General features: G+C 38.5%; 1 pseudogene; it reads right to left on the reverse strand.

Moving 5' to 3' along the window:
• Window positions 1-2,833: 2,833 nt before the first annotated feature.
• LOC100975434 (microtubule-associated protein RP/EB family member 1-like) lies at window positions 2,834-3,873 on the reverse strand (annotated as a pseudogene).
• Between the last annotated feature and the right edge of the window lie 4,528 nt (window positions 3,874-8,401).

Genomic DNA, 8,401 nt, shown 5'->3' on the forward strand with positions numbered 1-8,401 from the left:
GAAATTAGAAGATGAAATTGAAACAACTTGCTATACCAGAAAAGAAAGCGATGTTTAAAAATAATTATGGTTATATGTTAAAATATAAGATAATTCAGGTTGGCAGAGCTTCAACTAGCAAAATTGGTGCTATTTGGCATCACAGTATAGAAAGATATGAAGTCTCATTGAATAAAATAGGACTCCATGAATGTATGTGGAAAATAAATACATGCATACATGTATATAAATGTGCATAGGTATATAAATAAATAAGAGTATAAATAGTGGAGAAGAAAAATTCTTCATTTCAGTAAAATATCAGCTGATAAATATAGATGAAATAATATGGTTAGATACAGTAATTTTTTATAGCCAACATATTAAAAATTAATTCTGGTAAGAATCATCGATACTTTTTTTTTTTTTGAGACTGAGTTTCGCTCTTGTCACCCAGGCTGGAGTGCAATGGCATGATCTCAGCTCAATGCAACCTCTGTCTCCTGGGGTCAAGTGATTATCTTGCCTCAGCCTCCCAAGTAGCTGGGACTACAGGTGTGCACCACTATGCTCAGCTAATTTTTTTTGTATTTTTAGTAGAGATGGGGTGTCACAATTTTGGTCAGGCTGGGATCGAACTCCTGACCTCAGGTGATCTGCCCACCTCAATACATGTTTAATTAACTAGACAGCATTTGATGAGAAAGAATACTTACATATTCTCAAAGGGCATCTTTTCATACTTGTTAATAATTACAAAAGAAAAATAGTAATTATGAAGTGGATATGATGATATTTTAACCAACTGATCAAAGTTGACATCATCAATAAACTGCAATTGGACATTTTAGGCCTCCATTTTGATGCCTTGAGAAGGACATAGCATCACTTAAGTAGTGTGCCAACCAAAAATGTATAACCTGAATCTAATCTTAAGGAAATAACAGACAAATCTGAACTGAGAGAGAGTCTATAAAATAACTGATTTGTATTCTTCAACAAATGTCAATGTCAGGAAAGTCAAAGTCAAAGAAAGGCTGAGAAGCTATCCAAGATTAAAGAAGACTAGAGAGATATGTAAACTTTATTCATTATGGGATTTGGGCCTGGATCCAATACTGAAAAATAATCCCTATACAGAATATTATTGGCATCATGGAGTAAACTGGAATGAGGACTGAAGATTAGAATAAAGTATTATATTACTGTTAAACTTTTTGTATGTATAATTTTTTTTTTTTGAAATGGAGTCTCACTCTGTCACCCAGCCTGGGGTGCAGTGGCGCAATCTCCACTCACTGCAACCTCTGCCTCCCAGGTTCAGACCATTCTTCTGCCTCAGCCTCCTGAGTAGCTAGGATTACAGGCATGCACCACCACACTCAGCTAATTTTTCCTTTGTATTTTTTTCTTTTTACTCTTGAAATACAGAATTTTATTTAGAAACTGTTTAAAGTAGAAAAAACCCTGTCAAGAAAGACCAGGTGGAAAATGGGTTCCCAAAAAATGTAATTTTAGGGCAACGAAAGTCTAAAAGGCCACAAAAGAGAAATAGCACCACTATCATTTGAACAATGGCTAGTTACTTGCATTTTTTGGCATTGTTAATCTCTGAATCTGGGTTTTCCTCTGAATTCCACACAAAGCATGCACTACACAACAATTTTATCAGAAAATGCTTTCTTTCTACACACATTTTAAGACAAGCTACCACCAGAAACAAATCAATATAAATACATCAGGGGCTGAACAATCTCAATAGTGGGTGAGACACATTTTGCAGAATCCTGCCAAACAGAGGAACTGAAAAGACTGTGGGCAAAGCAAATGAGGGAAAGTTAAAGAATGAAATATTTTAAATATTAGTAATTAACTCAGACATGGTACTGTATTTTCTGCAAAAGAAAATTAACATTTAGTAACACACTAATGAATTTTATCTCCAAAGAGATTAGCGCGCTGGCAAAGTATGCAGATTACAGTGGAGAGCTGTGGACAGCAGATACCGAAAACACCCCAGTCTTGCAGATCCCAAGGTAACAATGGCCTTCATTGACCACTCCCTTTGCCAGAGGTCCAGAAAACTTGCAGCATGGTCAACTGCATGCTTCACTTCCATCTCTAAGCAGCAAACTTCAAGGAGCCAAAGAGGAGTCCCCAGTGGGAAAGGGGAGCCGAGAAGGGAAAGATGGTAAATGCAAACCTAAAAGACAGTAAAATAGGATACAATCCCCATTCAAATCCCAGAGCTGTGGGCAAGTTCCCAAAAGTAGTTTTTAGACCAAAAAACTGGACACACCTCACTTCCCCAAAAATATAATACATAGAAATTTTGGGGATAACTGGAAAAATAGAGAAATGCTCAATGAAAACCAAGCTCTTCACCTTGAACATCTCAGGGCTGAAACACATCCTCTATTATCCAGTCAACAATGCCTCTTGCTTTTTAGCAGGGATGCAATTGGTCAATGGCACCAAATGGCTTTACAGGGCAACTTTTTAAATGTTCCTTTTAGACCAAAGCCTCGGCCTATGAGGATTCAAGCAGCCCTCTAAGACTTGTGACAGCAAGTTCCAAAGGTTCCAAGGTCTGGTCCTTCCTTCCCAGATACAACATCAAACGCAAAATCCCCTGTCATGTTACATTTTATATTTTGAAATATGGAAGCATATTTTAAATACTCTTAAGGCATTTATTTATTACAACATTCTCTGATTTCACATTAGCTTAAAATTCAATTCAGTCTTTCCATTTCTCCACTAAGGTCGCCGCCTCAGCATATTACACAACACCTTCTCCAGCACTCAGTGTGACCCGCATCCACACGGTAAGCCCCAACGTCAGCCTCTTTGTTTCCCAGGTGAACCAACTAGATGTTAATATTGCTCTGCTACAATGTAAACGCTCCTAATTCAAACTTATTTGAAAAGGAGTGAAACGTCTGCAAAGTGCGCTTTAAGAAGAGGTACTTTTTGCTTATGAAAAGAAACCAGTGAGTCCTCTAAGGATAATAAAAGGGAGTATTTTACAGTTAAGCACATGATTTGGAGTGAAGAATTTGGACGTTGCTCTGCTGGTCCAGGCTGTTAATACTCTTCTTGTTCCTCCTGTGTGCCGCCTTCATCAGGTATCACAAAGCCTTCATCTGTGGCATACAGAATGTCTACAGTCCTCTGCAATACAGGATTGTTTTCCCCCTCATTCTCCTGGCAAATCAATTCAATGTTCCGTAGCTTTCCGAAGTAGAAATCCTTCTTTCTCCAAGTCTTCAACAGTAAATTTCAATATGTTGACCTGCCGCATCAACTCAGCTGCCTCGTCATTCCCATTGCCCACACCAGGGTTCTTTCACACCACTCCAGGGCCAGTCTTAGGAGCCACAGCAGTTCTCTGTGTTGAGATGGGCCTCTGGGGAGTTGCATTGCTAGAACGTGGGTTTATTCGGAACTGGAGCAAGGAGGGAGTGAGCCACTGCAGTTTCTTGACCTTGTCTGGCAGCCACAGGGTCATAGATTTTTCCATCATAGTTTGCATCAAAAAACTTCTTGAACCACTGAACAAATTCAAAATTGTCCTGAAACTTTCCTTTTACTGATTTGTCGACAGGAATTATTTTGTCAACACCCAGCTTCTTAAAACCTGCTTGTAGTATTTTGAAGTTCTGGATGTACTCATGTTCTAGCTTATCCTGGAATTTTACTTTCTTCAAGTCAATGGAGCCAGGGAACAGCATGTCCATAAACTGACAATATCCAGTTTATGGATATTGAGAACAACTGTTTGATCTTTGTCAGATTCAACTGCAGAGACTCATTGATCCAGGCCAGCACATCATGATGACTTAGGTTATCACTGGTCACTGACGTTAAGTATACGTTCACTGCCATCTTCGGCTCTCGCGTCCACTGCCCTCACCCGGCTCCAGTTTCTTCATCTCATTCAAACCGTCAGATGCCTCCCTTTTTGTATTTTTAGTAGAGATGGGTTTTCACCATGTTGGTCAGGCTGATCTTGAACTCCTGACCTCATGACCCACCCACTTAGGCCTCCCGAAGTGCTGGGATTACAGGCATGAGCCACCGTGCCAGCCCTTTATAATTTTCTTGTAGCTATTTTTTAAAATCTTCTTACTCTTAGCTAATGATAATTAAATATTTAAAGGTTAAAATGTAATAATTCCTGAAAACTAGCCTCATACATTCAAGAAAGAAATGCATATTATACACATGCTGAACATACATACACACATATGCATACAATATATACATATGAGAGAGAGAGAAATATCATAAAGGAAATAAGCTAGTAATTTTTAAAACTGTACAAGGGAGATTTTATTTTTGCAACTTGTACAAAATTTGAAATTGTTCCAAAATAAAAATGTAAACTAATTACTAACTGGTTTCAGTTGTGTTAAAACTAAATTTTCATTCCTTTAATATTTTATTTCATATGAGGGACTTTATTTTGAGAGTAGAGAAATGGTGAAAATATTAGAGATAAAGGTTAATTATTGGTGTCAGAAAGAAGAGAGAGGAGCCAGGTTCTGGATATAAAAATGAGTGAAAATTTCCAGTAAACAACAACAACAAAAAGTTATGAGCATGGGAGGAGGAGAGAGATGGAAAGGAAAGGCCATAATAAAGAATTTTGTCCTGGAGCACAAAGGATTAGAAAAGGGATTCAGGATTTATTGAGGCAGTTTAAAAAGTGAGTTTTCGCCTGGCGCGGTGGCTCAAGCCTGTAATCCCAGCACTTTGGGAGGCCGAGGCGGGCAGATAACGAGGTCAGGAGATCGAGACCATCCTGGCTAACATGGTGAAACCCCGTCTCTACTAAAAATACAAAAACAAAATTAGCCCGGCGTGGTGGGGGGCGCCTGTAGTCCCAGCTACTCAGGAAGGTGAGGTGGGAGAATGGCGTGAAGCTGGGAGGCGGAGCTTGCAGTGAGCCGAGATCACACCACTGCACTCCAGCCTGGGTGACAGAGTGAGACTCTGTCTCAAAAAAAAAAAAAAAAGTGAGTTTTAACTGTTTTCCTCTGTATTTTTTGATTCTCTACTACAGTTCGAAATTATTCTAGTGCTGTGAATTTCACCTAATCACATGGAAAACGAAAATTGTATTTTTCTAACTGAATCTCATTACGTACACTCAATTGTCAGTTTCACTTATTTAAAAATTTCAGTTTGGGGTTTCTCAGTCCGTTCAAGTTTCTCCCTTTTCACCTGCTCTTTTTCCTTCATTGTGATCCAAACACATGGCGGTGAAACAGGAGGAACTGAGAAGAATCAATAGACAAAATTGGAGGAGGGAACTCTGATACTCTTTTTATTTAAAATGAATTTTGGTTTGAGAAACCCTCTGTTCTCAACTCTTCAGGCTTTATTCCCACAGCACACACTGCTGTGTCACTGTCTCTCTCACAGTCGCCCAAACATTCATGACATTGACTTTGTTTTCAGAATGCAAACCAGTTGTTTTAGAGACAACACATCAGGCCATTGAGGTTTTTATTTCTCTTCATCTGACACAAGAACACTCTAGTGCCACTGGCTTACCCTCAGACTTCCTTGATTATTTTAGAGACATGTGACATTATGTAATAATCCATTACACCCACAGCATCATTAGTTGCTGTGCAGGGATTAGGAGATGGTATCTCAGATGCTTTTGGAACAAACACATTTTTTTTTCTCTACTGTAACTTATTTATGTACTGGGGAAAGTAGAAACCTTCATTTGTGATGTTGTGGTCTTTTTTGTTCTTCCCTTTTCTATGTATTCTTTCTAGGGATATGCCTAGATTACTTCCTTTTGGTTGAAAATCTGCTCTTCTGTAATCAACATATCCCTCCCCCACCCCCAACACACAATAAACACACACACAAGCACACACACACACACACACACATGCACACACACACATCCATTTATTTAAAGTGTAAACTATGCTCTGATCCACCATATTCTTTTTTTTTTTTTTTTTTTTTTTTTTAGTTATTCAAAATGGCAATGTAAAGGCATTTTTACAGCCTTCTTTTTTTTTTTTCTTTTTTCTTTTTTTTTATTATACTTTAAGTTTTAGGGTACATGTGCACATTGTGCAGGTTAGTTACATATGTATACATGTGCCATGCTGGTGCGCTGCACCCACTAACTCGTCATCTAGCATTAGGTATATCTCCCAATGCTATCCCTCCCCACTCCCCCCTCCCCACCACAGTCCCCAGAGTATGATATTCCCCTTCCTGTGTCCATGTGATCTCATTGTTCAATTCCCACCTATGAGTGATAATATGCGGTGTTTGGTTTTTTGTTCTTGCGATAGTTTACTGAGAATGATGGTTTCCAATTTCATCCATGTCCCTACAAAGGATATGAACTCATCATTTTTTATGGCTGCATAGTATTCCATGGTGTATATGTGCCACATTTTCTTAATCCAGTCTATCATTGTTGGACATTTGGGTTGGTTCCAAGTCTTTGCTATTGTGATCCACCATATTCTTATTCTTCTGGGAAAAAAAAACCTTTTTCATTCTCAAAATCTTAGTGCTTGAAAATCTAAAGTCACATGACTTTATCAGATATATGTTCCCACTTTTTGAACTTTACAAAATCTGTTAATATATTCAACAACTTTTTTTTTTCTTTCTTTTCTTTTTTATGTGTGTTTTTCCTTTCCTGGAAAAAATAAAATCTCTTCATCGATGGCAAGCATTGATCCAGTGAGGACTAGGAAGAAAAGTATCAGAAATGGCAGCTGTAAAATTCTTTTATATTACCAGAGTTTTATCTCACTTCACAATTTAGCATCTAGTTCCTCTTTATGCTATCAATGCATTTGCGTGCTCCTACTTTGTGCCAGAAAATATTCAGGGCAAATCTGGGTGGATAAACCATAGTTTCTCTCCTCTTGGTATCCATGGCAAACACAGAGGAAAAATATGTTCATAGTACCTTAAAAGATGAATCTTAAACTAATCCGATTTGTGGAGCACTGTTGGGGTCAGCTTAGGAGGACTTCCAGAGGAATTCTGATGATACTATGGACTTCAACCAAGACTGTGCTGGAGCAGCCACTGCACCCTAAGCAGGGCTTGCTTATTATGGACGTTTCTTATAATCCATAAGATATAAGTCTTCAGAGTTTGTTTCATCAACCTACCTCTGAGCACTACTGTACAGCAGTGATCGAAGCACAGCCACCAGAGAGACAGTCCTGTAGTATAACTGATCTGGCAATATTGAAACAATATTCATCATAGCACAGCTCAACTGAGCTGCACATGTGCAGAAAATAGAAGATGGCAGGATATCCAACTGCTGCTGTAAAGTGAGCTGAAATGGGTGTAATTACAAGCAGAGAGGGCAGCAGAAACATGTTAAGGATTCACAGAAGCACAGCCTCAAGCAATGTAGCATAACTGAATATATGAGAAAGGGCATGCTGCTGAAGAAATGAAAGAAGAAACTTGCTCTTTAAAAATCTATTTCTGATGACACTGGACACAGTGTTATATAGTTATATAGCTATATGCTGCTCTATTGGTTTCTAATTTTAAATAACAAAAATTAGTATGGATTACAAACCCTGTCAGAAAATATGTGTGCATTTATCTAGCATATTTTAGTTGCATTATAGTCATTTTAACCTATTGTTTCCCTAACTATATTAACAATTTGTTTACATGGCAAATCAAAAACATTGTTAATTTCTTCTTTCTTTTTTTTTTTTTTTTTTTTGAGACGGAGTCTCCCTCTGTCGCCCAGGCTGGAGTGCAGTGGCACGATCTCAGCTGACTGCAAGCTCTGTCTCCCAGGTTCACACCATTCTCCTGCCTCAGCCTCCCAAGCCGCTGGGACTACAGGTGCCCGCCACCAAGCCTGGCTAAATTTTTTTGTATTTTTTAGTAGAGACAGGGTTTCACCGTGTTAGCCAGGATGGTCTCGATCTCCTGACCTCATGATCCGCCCACCTCAGCCTCCCAAAGCACTGGGATTTCAGGCGTGAGCCACCACGCCTGGCCTAACATTCTGTTAATTTCTTAAGAGCTGTTGCAAGTTAATTTGGCAGGGCAAGTTGTATATTTACACAGAGAGAGACACACACATTATGCACACTTGAGATTGTGAAATATTATTATAGCAAAAATCAGGAAAGAACCCAAGAAATAAAAGAATGAAGTTAAGAGAGTTCTTTTGCTTATATTGTCACCGCATTCCCACAAAGTAATGAACTTACTATTTGAGGGTGGCTCATGAAAATCATTCTCATTATTTCAGTCATGTATATGTATTTATTCAATTTATTCAACAATTATTTACCCTGTGTGGTATGCATATATCACGCTACTCACACCTGGAGACAAGGGATATAGACAGAGGATATTGACATGCATGATAAGAGCTTTTGCT

The sequence above is a fragment of the Pan paniscus genome, chromosome 3 (assembly GCF_029289425.2).
Source record: "Pan paniscus chromosome 3, NHGRI_mPanPan1-v2.0_pri, whole genome shotgun sequence".
Classification (NCBI taxonomy): Eukaryota; Metazoa; Chordata; class Mammalia; order Primates; family Hominidae; genus Pan; species Pan paniscus.